Genomic DNA, 16,775 nt, shown 5'->3' with positions numbered 1-16,775 from the left:
TTCAACATGTCGAATATAATGAAGTTTCCAATTTTCAAGGGTTTAGGAAGTGAGGATCCATATCAGTTTTGGTTTGTTGCAAAGGCTGTGTTGATAGCACAACAAATTATGGATGATAGTATAAAAAAGGCACAACTAGTTACCACTCTTCAGGATTGCGCGCTGACATGGTACATTAAGTACTACACTGATGACCTACTAGCATCATTAGTAGACACTTAGACCACTCTAAACAAAGAATTTTATAAGCCTAAGTCTGAATCACGTGGTTGGATTCAAGGAAATCACGATGAGGTTCGGTGAAATGCCCTAGGAGTTAGAGCAAAGATTGAAGTGTAAGATCCGTGAAGCTAATATGAATATCATAGATAGTCAGCATCATGAATGGTTTGTAGCCTTACTTTTGCCCCACTTAATAGTTGCTTTATTGTAGCAAAAGATAGGAACTCAGGCGGAAGCTCTGGAAATCACAATGATATTGCATGAAGCACCTATTTAGGATGCTTCTTTGGGAGTTCAATAGATTCATGTGGAGTTGCAAAACCTTTTATTGGAATTTCAGAGCTTGAAAAAAGAAAAAGATGCTTGGCCAGAGGTGCGCGAGGAAGTTTGGTGCCTCAAGTGTAAGAGAGAGGGGCATGACAAAGATCACTTCCATGTCTGCACGAATTATATCACAAGGGGGAGATCAATGCCCCTAAGGCAAGAAGCTCCAGTAGGACCAAGTATGGGGCCCACGCTATGGTGTGCTATTTGTCAGGTGGATAGAAAGAATGTAGCAGATAATTTCCATTTGCTAAAAGAGTTTGTGCAGACACCACAAAAACTATTCTGCAATTTTTGTAAATTGGTGGGCTACGATGAGCACAACTGTGGTAGCTACGAATTGATGATGGAAAGGAAACCTATGTATCGAATGCAAGCAGAAACTCGACCTCTCGATCAGGGTGCTCGGGGAGTGCGTGGAGGATATCAGGGGCATGAATGGGGCCAAGGAGGAGGACCTGGTAGAGGTCGTGGACAGGTCATTTTCTATAATTTTGGGAAACCAGGGCACTACGCATGGGAGTGTATGAGTTAGAAATTTCCATCATGTCAATACTGCACCCAATTTGACCACAAAATAGAAGAATGCCCTGTGCTAATAGCCAAGCTGCAAGAGAAGAAGGTGCAGCCTCAGCACCCTACCCAGAACTTACAAATGATGAGGGCTGAGCCCCACGAAGAGGATCCTAATGTGAATATTATACTGCGAAGTGGGATCATGACTGGTGACGATAAAGGAAAGCAGCCTGAAGAGGGTGGATGGGTCCGCAAGGCCTTGGAAAAGGAAACTAGTTTTGATCTGGAGTGTGTGAGGGAGACATTTATGGAGGTGAAGAAAAGCTTCATTGAGGAATCTACCTCATGAAGTCAGAACAAACTGCCAGAAATTGGTGCGCCTATAGAGGTTGACCTCTCTGTCCTTACCACCTTCTTGGAAACTTGTATGAAACTACTGCGCAATAGAAAGGCTGTGAAATGGATACATGAGTTGATAAACAAGTGTGCCAGTAAGGATAATGCTCCTGATGGACCTCACATAGTTAGAAAGATTGATAAACATAATATGAGAACATGGTGCCAGATGAGGCTTACCGCATAAATAGGAGACTATGAGATGGACCAAGTTATTTTGGATTTGGGATCTGATGTGAACGTGTTGCCTAAATAGACCTGGGAGAGAATGGGGAGACCTACACTGCAATGGTCTCCGATTCAACTGAGGATGGAAAACCAGCAGAAGATTATCCCTATGGGATGATTGCAGGGAGTTACCGTAGATATAGAAGGTGCGAGCATGCTGGCAGATTTTGAAGTGATAGAGATCGTGGATGACAACAATCCATACCCCGCACTCCTTGGAATTGATTGGGCTATTGATATGAATGGGGTCATCAATCTGAAGAAGAGAATGATGTCATTTGAATGGAAATCGCTCGGCATGGTAGTTCCATTGGACCTTGTAGAAGGATTGCGCTATACTGGACCACTCCATGACTATGAAGAATGTGATGATGATTTGGATCAAATCTACAAAATAATGGCGCGAGACCAAGACTGGATTAATTCGATGGCTGATGGATGGATTTCATGGGACCACGAAAGCTCCTTTACATCGGATTCAGTTGAAGATTTGGAACATTGGCAGAATAGGTTGCATGAAGTTTCTACGCTATGCTACAACACGATGACTAAAATGTTTCATTGTGTGTCATCGGAGGTAAGAAATTTACCTTATTATGATGGTTTAATTGATGTGGATAAATTTTTGGATTCTTTTGAAAGAGAAGTCTTGGAGGATCATCACTTTCAAGCGATGGATTTAGCACTGCGCGCTACGCCAGCACGATGGTGGGGTACTCATAAGGACAGTTTTGATGAATGGTGTGATTACAAAAGGATGATGAGGTTGTGATTTGGTTGCCCTAAAGTGAGATTAATTGAAAAATATGATGGAAGAAGTGATCCACAAGACCATTTGGCAAAGTGGACCAAAGTCTATGGGGTGGAGCCACAGCCAGATTGGGTGCACTTATTCTATCACACTTTGGATATAATCCCTATGAATTGGTACCTAGAAACAGAGCTCCGCCATGGCACCGTGGAGTGGGATATATTAAGGGAAGGATTCTTTATGACCTTCAGTTTTGAAGATGGGTTTGAAAGCATTGATGAAGCTCTGCAGGAGGTTATAGTAGTGATCTTCAAAATTTCGCAAGATCCATTGGAATTAGTTCAACCAGATTGGAGAACCCAGCTACAACATGCATTGCAATTCTATAATATGATTATCAAGGAGAAGAATGAGGATCCAAGGAATATTAATATCCTAGAAGTGGAAGGCCACCACGAGGTCGAAGATCCACAGATAGAAAATCCAAATATCATTGCGCCGCTGAAAACTAGGCAAGTGAATATTGGTACTGAAATGGAGCCAAAGTTTGCGAAGATCGGGGATTACTGGGATGATGCCACAGTAGATAAAGTTGTTGAGTTGCTCCACGAATATCAAGATTTGTTTCCTACAAATTTTTTGGACCTGAAGGGAATTATAGGTGATTTGGGTGTGATGAAAATAACTTTGAATCTGGATGTGAAGCCTATTAAGCAAAGGCCATACCGCCTTAATCCCAAATACAAGGAAAAGGTCCACTTGGAGTTGGACAAGATGCTTGAGGCAGGAATCATCAAAAAAATGGACGAGTCTGATTGGGTGAGCCTGATGGTGTTCTAGGAAAACAAACAGAAGGGGGAAATACAAATTTGCATAGACCTTAGGAAGCTTAATGATGCCCGCATCCATGATCCTTTTCCGACACCGTTTACTTATGAAGTACTGGATAATGTTCAAGGGAAGGAGGCATATTCATTCACTGATTGGTTCTCTGGGTACCATCAGATTAAGATCGCACCAGAGGATAGGAGAAAAACAACCTTCGTGACAAATTGGGGTTGTTTTCAGTATACGGTGATGTCGTTTGGACTCAAGAATGCGTCGACGATCTTCTCTCGTGTAGTCATTGCGGCGTTCAAAGAATTTATTCACAAATCCTTGGAGGTATATTTTGATGACTAGATAGTATTTAGGTTAGTAAAGTGCCATGTATCCAGTCTATGCTTAATGTTGGATACATGTTGAAGGTATCATATTGTTGGAGAGGTAAATCCCCTCTGTGGACAGAGGCAATCCCACTAGCCCAAAATGGGTCTAGCAACAATCAATCACGCTATCATGCAAGTTCCTAGTTGCAAATCGAAAGTGAATTATAAGAACCAACCTGGAATCCAACGCTATTGTCCTAGATGAGTTGATATGCCCGTTCCCTAGCTCCGGCAGGTCACGATCCTTGCGATCCCCGCGAATGGACACCTGCACATGCAAAGAACGAAGCAAATACAAGCATAAAATCCACGAAATACAACTATATATCAGTCAGAAAAGATATAGATCAAACATTATCATCATGAACAATAAGATCGGAACCATAATAATAGTCATTTATTAATGAATAAACAGAGAAAAGTACAACCAATGTTCTGACGTTGAATCTCTCCTCTGGCTGGGCGAGCAGCTACATATGCCTTGCAATAGACCTCTCTCTCACTTTGTTAATGGATACATAGCTCAGACTTCCGGCAGCATAACCTCACTAAAGACAAGCGTTATCACTACCAGCACTATCACCAATACTCAAGAACTAGCTTGTCAAATGCATGAGGATAGACTTTTATAGATGGAGAAGGGAAGAAGATACAATGCATCCAGACACTCATTATGGATTGACATTATCTCCAAAAAGTCGTTGTGGATAGATGTAAAGGATAGATGATGAGTCTCGACATCTAGAAGATCAGCTTTATCCTCAAAAGACTGCATGACAATGAAGGGAAAAAACATCCGGGCGCGCGTTTGTCAAAAATATTTTCCAAACTTGGTTGGTGCGGGTGTTACTCTATGACAGAGCGCCAATGGGCGCGCCTTCTTTTGAGGATCTCCTTCATTGGCACGGGTAGTACATTGTGGACCCGCGCTAATGGAAAAAGGGCACTTTTTAGGGATATTTTGCAGGAGGTGTCTTCAGGGCACATGAAGTCCATACTGAGGGGAAAATAATGCAAGTGTTTTTAAGTTATGTCACTGCTCACAGGTCCCGGAATGAGTCCTCCAAAGTACGGGAAAGGGGTAACAGGGACGATGACCAATGGTGACAAATTACTGTGTAACAGATGCCCCCTAAATCATGATGCCCGAGAGAGAGGGAGGGGTGAAATGCTTTACAAGAACATATGTAGCCGCCGTGGAGAATCTGCATCGAGAGATACAACTGATAGCTCAAGTACATGATGTATGTGGTATGGTCGCAGCCATCCATAAGAGAGTACATGATAATCTAGATCCATAGTATGGGCGCAGCCATCTGGTTAGGATCAATGAATAGACTCAGGTATGGTCGCAGCCATCCAATGAATGAGTCATGTGACAAGAATCACGCCTGGATTACAACAGACAAAATCCAGGGTCTTGCGCTCCATCTCGACCCGAACAAAAGTACAAGTTCAAGCATGCGAATATATGAGCTGAAGTCGAACATGCATGAACATCGTCTGATTACCAGTCAATAATGGAAACTGTTAACAGACGCGAGAGGTACCACCAATAATGACAATGGCCCTCAAGGTACTATAGGTACAATCTACGGCATGAGAATTAGTGATCTGATGTCGAACACCCGTAGAATCATTCGATCGGAGGCCAATGATGAAAACCTCACGTCGAACACGAAGAACCTGCCATTAAGGCACGCAGGCTCCAAGGCACCGGAAGGGAGTCTCTAGATCAACTTCCTGGATAATGAGCTGAAGTCGACAAGAAATGACCTTGATCAAAGGTGGGCCATAATGTTTCCCACATCATCGACACGAGACAGAGAGATAATGTTGTGAATCAGGTTTATGTAAGCTATCAGAGGAAGGTTATTTTTTCTGCAGAGGTCAACTTCTCTTGAACATATCGGCAGCACGACAGTGGAATTGGCAGTATTTGACATCAATGGATCAGAGGTCATGGTGACGAGGCAATGAGAAGATGAGAGGTCAAATAGGATTACCTGAATCCATGGAGGCAAGTGAAAAATGAGATGAGATATCCCCACCCAGACATGAAAGCAGACAAATGCCATGTTCAAGAGCGACATACTGCCGACACGACAATAATTATGGATCCATTTTTCTTTCCCCCGCCATTTCTGGCGAGTACCCCAATTATTTTTAACAAGCTTGATGGGGATAACATGTGCTTATGGTGCGTCATTTCGACAGAATCCGATGTCATTAGCAGGGAAAATTTTAAGAACCCCCCTAAATTTATAAATATAATAAATGGGCGAATCTCCATGGTATATAGGAAAAATGGAAGGCGATTTTATCAATAATATAATATGTATATATAATTTTTTGGCGAATCTCTTACCAGGCATGGCGAATATTTTACTCAATTACAAAATCTTGTAAGATTTTGGCAAGTCTTTCACTAAATAATAAAACTTTGTAAAGTCCTAGTGAATCTTAGCATAGGCTACATGCTGGTTTAATTCCCCCATTTAAATAGGCTACATTCCAGGTGAATACCATGGGTCAATACCATGTGCCATTTTGGTGAATACCATGGGTCAATACCATGTGCCATTTTTATTTTTATTAATTCTAATATTAGGGTTAATAATGGTTTTTTGCATGGTATTAATAACAATCTAGTCCATGGTATTTGTCCCATAGTATTTTGGCCATAGGTTTCACCTAAATATAACCCATTTTTTGAGTGTTCGTAAATATAAGGTGACTTATGGAGTAAATATAAAAAAATGTTTTATTTGTTTACCATACCTCTCGTTTATTTATATTTTTATTAATTTACCATACCTCTTTTACAAATATGGTATTTGGCCCATAGGATTCACTTAAATAAAACCTCTTTCTTGAGCCTTCATAAATAGAACGAGGGTTATGGACTAAATATAAAAAGAGGTTTTATTTATTTACGATACGTCTAGTTTATTTATATTTTTATTTATTTACCATACCGTTTGAGTAAGTATAAAAATACGTTTTATTTATTTACCATACCTCCACTTTACTTATATTTTTATTTGTTTACACCGTTACATGTATATAAGGTGACTTATGGAGTAAATATAAAAAATGTTTTATTTATTTACCATACCTCTCATTTATTTATATTTTTATTAATTTACCATACCTCTTTTATAAATATGGTATTTGGCCCATAGGATTCACTTAAATAAAACCTATTCTTGAAAATGGGTGAATGGATTCACTTAAATAAAACCTATTCTCGAAAATGGGCGAATGGAAGATTGTAAGTCCTAATTTCAAGGGCTAATTTTACCTTTTTTACCCTCTCCCTTAAAATAAGGTGGGCTATTTGAGGTGATTTGTAAAAATGTACTATGATACAAAATATTCGCCCACTAAAAATTTAAAACCCCTTAATTTCGCCAAAGGGCGAACATTCGCCCCTAAAATTATCCTTGGTCATTAGGTTTTAACGAGTCTGACAAAGGAAGAACTCAGCGTCTTTTCATGTTTAGAGAGTTTGAAAAGACAGCGGAAAAGGAAACTCCAGGGTGTCCTTTTTCGTAAAGTTGTGTCTCGCGAGCCCGAAAAAGTATAAAACAATGCTCGAAAGAACCGCCCGATCATTACGACCGAGGAGTACTTTTCATAAGTAGTGATTTCGACCTGAAAAAGTAAAAAAGCGGTCAAAACCACGTCGTTTCGTAACCATTAACGAGTTTGAAACGAAAAAAACCCAGTAATCTTTTTATGTTTTAACGGTCGACAAAAAAGAACTTAAAACGACCGCCCCTTATTAACGTTTAACGAGTCAAGAGGAATAACTCGGCAATCTTTTCGTCTTTAAACGGTCAGAAAAGAGCTGAAAGCGGACCTCAAAGTAACTTTTTCACATGTTTTACCGAGCTTGAAAAAGTAGAAAAAGGGAGCTCATTTCATCGCTTGAGTCGCACCAATCCCTGTCATCATATCAAAAATAGCGTAAAACCCATTTTGATATAAATATATTCAAAAATACACTTAAAAGACATTATTTTAACCCAAAAAAAAATATTTTTAATGCAATTTAGGTCAAAAAAATGCTATAAAATAGTGAAATAGTAAAAAACAAATTCACTTTTCACTTTTCACCTTGTGAGTTTACCATTGGAGGGTTTTGGGTGCAAACTTCAACTGTCGATTGCGATCAATCCAGGAAGCCAATCGAGCCGCCGTCCGGAGCAGGTAAGAGGTCTTGTCCTTAGCTTCATTTTCATTCCATTTTTTCGGTTTTCCATCCTTGGATTGATCCTCTGCAAGGGGGATTGCAAAATCTAGGGCTGCGCCCATTGGCGCGAGTTTCCCGCACGGGATCGCGCCAATGGGATTATTTTCCCAAAGGGGGCGCGACATTGGCGCGACTGTTCTGAAAACAGTCGCGCTAACCGCGCGATCCAACTTTTCACATGGATTTAACCATTGATTTTGCAATTTTCCTTTAATTTTGGTTTCACCAATGATCTAATGATGATATTTTCAACTTTATGGTTGCAGGGATTCGTTAAAATGGTTGTAGAATGGAGAGAAAGAGAGCATGATGCTATAGATGCTATGGCACTAGAGGATGAAGCCTGCATGGATGCTTTGAGGGACTGCGGCTTAAACAAGTTTTTCATCACCTCTTACTTGCATGCACAACCTGAGCTACTACGATTTATCGTGGATGCTTGGGACATAGAGGATCAAGTATTCCGCTTGAAAGATCGGACATTGGAGCTGGATGTTTCTGATGTCTATTTTATCACTGGGTTATCGCGGAGAGGTGCACGACCCATTTTGACTAGAAGTAGGCCTTCCAGAGAAAAGATTGGGGAGGTGATGGAACGGGTTTGTCCGGGGGCACAGTTTGGATCGAACAGTGCCAAAGTGGATATCGTCACAGTTCCAGACCTAGTGCTACGAGTGATATTATTTACTATTACACGGACGGCTGGGGTACAGGCGCCCCATGAGGCCAACAAGAATCATTTACTGCTGGCAACCGAATGTCTCCAGCCTACTTTGTTTGATTGGGCCACAGCTGTGACCCTTAACATCAAGAGACAACTTACGAAGTGTAAGCGTGGAGGCAACAAACAGTTCTGGTATGGATCGATTGTGGTATCCTTCTTCTTGGAGCAACTGCCGATTTTTTGGATTCAGGGAGGTATAGTGGCAGATCCAGTGCCACGGGAACCGAGGTTGGCTCGATGGGCAGCACTCATGCCCAGAGGAGGAGAGGGCCAGCAGATGGCCTGGAGGCTCGAGTTCTTCATATGGCTTTGTCACCCGATGATCGTTATAGAGGATTGGCCCTATGCGGGCACCGATTTTACTGGAGAACCAGATCTCCCATTGCCTGCGGGAGAAGACTGGGATGAGGAGTTTGGTAAGAACTCTTTGTGTTTTTAATGTTTTTTATGTATTTAATTTTTTTGTAATACATGCATGTCTTTGACAACAGCTATATATATGTATGCAGATGTTGGTGTAGAGCGACCAGCTGGTCTGTCTCACATAGCACGGAGGGTACAACCCACAGCCGACCCTCAGCAGGCAAGGGGTGCCAGAGGGGAGGAGCTGCTGGTGCAGAATCTCGAGGGTCTTACCCAAGGGATTCCGAACTATGCTAGGCTGGCGGACGTGCCTTTCGAGTACCAGAGGCACACAGTGGGAGTACCGACTCGCGTCCACCATCTACTGAGACGTTTGGTGTGAGCGGTGACATGCTATCATGAGCATCACCGTGATTAGACGCCTAGGTTTCATTTTTTCATATTTTTGAGAGACATGTTGTCTGCGGCCATATGAGATTCGGACATGTATTATTTTTTGGATTATGTAATGCGCGGGACGCAAACATTATGATACACACGTATATATATACATATGCCTATGGTTTATTATTGTGTGTTCATGTGCTTGCTTGTATAATGTTTTATTTACAAATTACGCAAATGTCTATCTAATACATGATTAGCCAATGCATCAGATAATGTGTTTAATTGTCGTGGAATATGCTGATATGTGATGAAATCAAAATTCCTTTCTAACAATCTCACACGTAAATACAACCTTAGAATACGATGGTCTCTGATGGAATAACGCCCATTGAGCTGGTGGACGACAAGTTGAGAGTCCAGGTTTACTACCAATGCCCGAATGCCGAGATTAATTGCTTCAGCAAGTAGCTCGATTACAGCACAATATTCAGCGACATTGTTAGTGGTACGACCCAAACACACAGCTTGAAGATCTATCAGCTCGCCATGAGGATCATAGATCACCCACGCCGCAGAGGACAAGTTGCGAGTACTGCGATAGGCACCATCAGCGAAACCAATATAAGGTGTATCAGACATCTGCACAAGAAGCGAAAGACACAATAAGCGGCAATCACGCCTATAAAACTGACACACATACACACAACACACTTGCTAGAGTACATGTATATACAAAATGAAGTGTACCAGCATCATGCATAGTACTTTTTCAAATACAGCCCGTTTCGGGGCTTTCCGAGAGGGTTCCCTTCATAATCAATTAGCTCATAGGCCCCTTTTTGCAAAACTTTCTTGACAATGTAAGGGCCTAGCCACATAGGCTCGAGCTTTCCTGCTCCCAGCTTATCGTTTGCCTGATCGTATAGCAGAACTAATTCTCCCTCAACAAAAGAACGTGGATGTACAGTCTGGTCGAAGTGAGTCTTGACTCGCTTCTTCTGTGTTTCGATGGCCAAAAAGGCTAGGTGACGGGTCTCATCTAGCCGTTCCAGATAAAGAAGGAATTCTTCTAATGGGGTAGTGTTGGGAAGTAGCTTGACAGCCAATTTTAACGAAGGGATTTCACACTCAATTGGAAGGGTAGCCTCTAGTCCATAGACTAGTTGAAATGGAGTGAAACCAGTGGCATCCTTCACGGAGGTTCGGTAGGCCCACAAGGCAGGGAACAACATCAAATACCAGTTAGAATTATGCATGCCAACGGTATGCTGATGCATTGCAACCAAAATCTTATTGATCGCTTCAACTTGGCCATTGGACTGAGGGTAGTATGGAGTCGAACTATCATGATGTAAGCCTAGCTGGGTTGTTAGTTTCGTCATCATATGATTACGGAAATGTTTCCCGTGATCAGTGACGATGGCTTGAGGGACGCCGAAACATGAGATAACATGGTTAAATAAAAATTGCGCCACTGTGTGACCGTCTTCAGTCAATGTAGGCATCGCCTCGGCCCATTTAGTAAAATAATCAACTTCAACGATAATAAACCCATGCCCCCCGGCCGAGCGAGGGTTACAGGTCATATAATCAATGCCCCATTCTGCAAAAGGTCCGACGGTGACAACAGGGTGCAATGGAGCGAGAGGCGCTCGCATCTTCCGCTGGTATATCTGGCAGTCATGACAGGAACGGACGGCAAGAATGCAATCCTTAAAGATAGAGGGCCAAAAGTAGCCAGCACGGAGGATTTTTTGGGCAGTTGCATATCCGGACATGTGACCACCACAAGCACCAGAGTGGCAGTCATTCAAGACATGCTCAGCTTCCTCATGAGTAAGAAAATGGCGGAGAACAGAGTCGGCGCCGAGGCGATACAATGTATCCCCAATGATACGGTATGGTTGAGACTGATGACGAATTCTTTCCCGAGCGTCTTTGGACATACCAGGGCGAAAGGAGGATGTTTGCAAATATATAATGATGTCACCGTACCAGGGGTCGAGGGTGCTGATGAGAAACAAAGTCTCATCCGGAATTTGATCCTCTGTGTGAGAGGGCGGGGAAGAAGATGGCAAAGAGCAAATTAACTCAGCAAAGACAAGGGATTTCTTGGACTTGGCAGTAGTAAATTCCAAGTCGAACTCTTGGAGGATGACAATCCACTTTGAGTATTTGCCCCCCAGCAACTGGCGTGACAAGATATACGTCATGGGGTTGCAATCAGAAATCATGGTAGTAGTGCGCAACAGAATATAATGACGGAAACGTTGGACAGCACAAACGACGGCCAAAGCCAACTTCTCGACATAATCATATCGAGTTTCCGTATCTAAAAGATTGCGGCTGAGATAATAGATAGCATGCTCAGTGTCATCATCGTCGGTTTGAACAAGAACCATGCCGATAGTGGTGTCGGTGGCAGCTAAATATAGGGTATAGTCACGATGGTAATTCGGAGGCCGAAGCAATGGAGCAGAAACAAGGAGACCCTTGAGACGCTCAAAAGATTCCTGAGCCATGGTATCCCAATGAAAAGGGAAATCTTGCTTTAGTAATCGTGTGAAACCTTTAGCCACCTCGGCATATTTTGGAACGAAACGTCGTAGAAAATTTGCTTTACCCTGCAAGCTTTGTAATTTATGTAAAGTAGCAGGGGGAGGAAGATTCACTATAGCCTCGACTTTGAGGGGATCCAATCAGATGCCTTCGCGGGAGACGACAAACCCGAGAAGTCGGCCGGATTCAATGCAGAAGACACACTTGTGAGGATTAAGTCTGATTCGGTAGTGTCGACAGCGAAGAAAGATCTCGCGAAGGTGAGTAGGGTGGTCCTGACGCTTAGCTGAATGAGCTGGAAGATCATCCAGGTATGGTTGTACAATGTATCGAATGTCATGAAAAGCATAGGACATTGCACGTTGGAAGGTTGCACCGGCATTTTTGAGACCGAAAGGGAGCTTCTTATAGGCAAAAGTACCCCATGGACAGATGAAGGCGGTCTTGTGTTGATTAGCGGGAGCAATATTGATCTGGTTATATCCAGAAAAACTGTCCATAAAAGAGTACATTTCGCTTCCCGCACACTCGTCAATAATTTGATCAATGAATGGTGTGGGGAAATTATCTTTAGGATAGGCCCGATTAATATCACGATAATCGACACAAACACGGATTGTACCCTGTTTTTTAGTCACATGTACGATATTAGAAACCCAATCTGTGAGCGGGATAGGATAAATAAAACCGGCTTTAAGAAGCTTTTCTACTTCGGCCTTAATCGCTGCAGCCTTTCGGGGGTGTACAGGGCGTAAACATTGACGAACAGGCTTAGCACCTGGGTACGTGATTATCTCATGCACCACTATGCTAGGATCAATGCCGGGCATTTCTTCATAGGACCATGCAAAGACATCACGAAATTCGCGAAAAAGATTGGAATAAAGTTGAATCTCCTCTGGAGTACAAGTGACTCCGATGTGAAGGTGTTCGAAGATCCCTGGTTTCACAGAGATGTCGATGGGTTGAGTTTGCGTAATGTTCGCCATATTTCCTTCAGAGGACACTTGATAAACCTGGATAGGTGGTTGAAGGATTGAAGATGGGAAACAAGGAGCAAACCGCTCAAGACAAGTAAGCATATCCTGATGGGCAGGTAAAAACGAGGAACGATGGTGAGTATCATGCCAAGGAGGTTCCTCGAGAGACATAGTCTCAATAATGGCTTCGTCAGATTGAAATGTTTCTTTTAAAGGATCCGAAGAAGTCTCATCTACAAGCCCTAAGGATGGAGCGAACGAGTGGAGAACCTTGCTCGAAGGAGCAAGTTCAGAGAAGGAAGCCGATGCAACAATAATTTCGACATAGTTGAGCTCGGCAAGACTCAACGGCATCTGGTCGCCCCAAGAATCTACTTGATTGGTGGGAGGGAGGATCCACGGATTAGAACAAGTAGTAATCATATTGACGGAAGCGACGTTAGGAGGTGGGAGCGGAAAAACTCCCATGAGGGCAGGATCTTTGAAAAGCCCGTGACCCAGACTCTCAGATGATTTGGAGGTATGCTCCACAAAAGGGATGTTTCCTTCAGAAGAGGAAGCAAAGAACGACAGCTGGTCTACAGTAACGATCTTCCCTTGATGAGGGAAATGAATGATACGAAAGAAAGATGAAGCTACAGCTTGCATCGCGTATATCCAGCTACGTCCGAGAAGGAGGTTGTAGGTAAGAGTAGCATCAACAACTTCAACTTCCATTTCAACCGTCTTCCCTTCCAAAGAGATGGGCAAACGTTGGAGTATACCATAAGGATGGGATGCTCTTCCATGAAAAGCTTCCAAGGTGGTGGGAGACTGGCTCAGCGTCGGAGATCCAATAGCTTTCCAACAGGCAACAGACATGATGCAAGTTGAAGCACCTTCATCAATGATTGTACGATGGATCGTTTTCTTATCAATAATCACCTGTATGAGGAATGCGATTTGGGGAGGCAGTCTCTGCGTATGGCATTCCAAGTCAAAAGTAATTAAGTCTGAGTCAGTCGGGTCTATGCCACCAATAGCGGATAGTAAGGACTTCCTCTGAGAAGGGCAACTCTGGAGAACTTCTAAAGCGGACATAGCCGATGGAGTCTGGGCTAAGTCCTCAACGATATTGTAGTGATGTGCAGCACGGGCATTTGGGTTGTAAGAAGATTTCCAGAGTATTCCTTTTGGAGGGGGTCGGACAGGCATCTCAGTACTAGGTCTCTCGATGTGGAGCGGGCCTGAACTGAACAGAGGAGCACTGGGGGGAACCTCAGGCTCTTTCCCGGCAGATGACGGATAATCTTTTGTTCGAGTACTGATATTGATAGGTATCGTTCCAGCCATAAACACTTGAGAACCGAAGGAAGAGGGAGGTTGAGAGGGGTCAGCCACCATTTGAGTTTGCTGTGAGGGAAAGGGTTCTTTAAGCACCGCAGGAATCCCGGGAGCGCCTTTCAACAAACGACTAACTTCGGACCGCCGAGGGCAGTCTTTGGTGTAGTGATCTTCATCACAAATAAGACAAGGATACTTGGGTTTGCGCTTGGCACCTTCCTCGGGTGGAGGTTTAGGGGGATCCTGTTTAGGTTGATCTTGCTTATTCTTCGCTTTCCCTTTCTTTTTTGCTTTCGAGGCTTTGTCTGCTGTGGTGGACTGGACGGCATTGACCTCAGAAGTACTATTTGAAGTAGGTATTACCTGAGAAGTGGTTTCAATTGAAGCATTTGATTTTTGCTTCCCAGGGTTCGCGAAATTTTTCTTTGAGGATGAATTAACAGACCCAATAATACCGTCAACAGTTGGTGTTGGCGGGGCTTTGGATGTTCCCGGTCTCGGGGCGTCAGGCATATAATCATACAATGTACCTGACTGAGAATAAACCAAGTCAAGGTACTGAGCACGCGCGATAGCTTGCTCTTCAGTGACACACACCCCCATAGAAATGTCCCGAGCTATTGGAGGAACAACGAAGTCGTAAACCAATCCGTAAGAAGCTGGTCGGGAATCCAAAATTTGATCATACGTCTACGCCGTCTCCATTCATGGATGTGATCAGAGATATGCATAGCTTTTGTCTGTCTTAAGGATGTGAGGAGGTGTGTACCCGTTTCATATCGAATGGGCAACTGAAAATGAGTGAGGAATGCCATAGCCAACTAGTTGAAATCCTGAAAGGATCCGCGATTGAGCTCAATATACCACTTAGCGGCAGAGCCAGTGAGAGTCCTTTGAAAAAGGTGAAGCCGAATTGAATCATCAAGCCATGAATTGGATGAACACCACAGGTGATAAGTCATGACATGAGCTTGTGGATCTTCATTAGCTTTACCATCGAATTTTGGACAATCACCAGGAATTTTGGTTGGAACCGGAGGCCAATAAGGATTATGAAGAATAGGATCATTGGTCAGTTTGGACACATCCGGTAATTCTAAAGTCGCTAAGAATGGTAACTGAGGATTAAAAGGCATCTGGGGCTGCTGGTAGGATGGAGCACCAAGGTTCCAACCAGGTGGCGGTTGCCCCCATGGGCTTTGTCCGGACGGATTTGGCCCCATAAGGTTTTGTCCGTAGGGATTTGTGTTCTGCCCCCCAGCATTCCATGGATTACCAAATGATCCTGCAGAAGCGCCATATGGTTGTTGATAATTCTGCAAAGGATTCACCTGCAGTTGTTGATAATTTTGCAAAGGATTTGCCTACAGTTGTTGGTAATTATGATATGGGGCAAACAAAGGTTGCCCTTGAGGTTGCTGGTAACCATACGGTGGCGGGACTCCAGATTGAGTTTGAGCAACAGGCTGAGTTTGATAAAGTGTTTGGGATTGAGCTCCATCTTGCATTTGAAGACCAGATGGGGTTTGGGGTCCCGCTTGGGGCCAAAGACTGGATTGATCGGCGCCAGAAGGATGTCCTGTAGGTTGGGCTATCTGGCCAGAAGGATAACCTTGCTGGTACTGAGGTTGGCCTACCTGCCCAGAAGGTTGTACCTGCTGGGAGTGGAGTTGTTGTTGCACAGCTGAAGGTTGTCCTAACAGACCAGATGGCTGAGTGGGCTAGGCAGTTGGTTGGCCTAATTGTGTTTGAGGCTGACTGGCTTGCCCAGAAGGTTGAGTATACTGGACAGTGGACTGACCAAGTGGTTGATTTGGGTTAACAAATGATTGACCAGTTTGTCCAGTAGGAAAACCTTGCTGGATACCAGGTTGGGCTTGTTGAACAGAAGATTGACCTGGGTTACCAGTAGGTTGAGTATGAGAGGTGAAAAATGGGCCACCAGAGGTGAAAGGGTTTCCTTGAAAGGATTGTCCTTGTAGGTCTTGCTGAGGTGGTCTTTGGGATTGCGCAGACAATGCTTGGCCACCATGATAAAAGGTGGAACCCCAATCAATTGACAGCGGAACTGAAATCTCAATGGCCGGTTGACCCGTCCAAGTCCCAAGAGGTGGTACATACTGATCGTATTGGCCTTCAGGTGGGACATTTGATGTAGGATCAAAGACTCCAAATAAAGAGGCCGAAGGTCGACTAAAAATAGGAGTCGAAGAAGCCACAGATACCGTTGGAGCGGTTGTGACTGAGGTAACAGATGTACTGCGACTTTGTGGAGTCAAAGGCTCCGTGTTGGAAAAAGTGAGTTGTGACCAGATAGAACTCGTGAAGGGAGACGACATAACATTACTTATTGCTCTATAGCCTGGAGGTTGTCTCCCAGTAGTAGGAGTGCTACTAACAAGTGTAGATTTCGTTGCGGTGGGAATTTCACTGCTCGTCGCAACGGATTCGTCAGTCGTAGTAGGGGATGTGTCCTCCATGTCGGAAGGAAATGGTGGTGGTGGAACACGAGGAGAAGTGTATTCCCAAAAAGAGA

Source organism: Pinus tabuliformis, chromosome 2_2 (assembly GCF_031772625.1).
Source record: "Pinus tabuliformis cultivar Carrire ecotype Pingquan chromosome 2_2, CPIR1, whole genome shotgun sequence".
NCBI classification, from domain to species: Eukaryota; Viridiplantae; Streptophyta; class Pinopsida; order Pinales; family Pinaceae; genus Pinus; species Pinus tabuliformis.
This window is presented reverse-complemented; position numbering follows the sequence as displayed.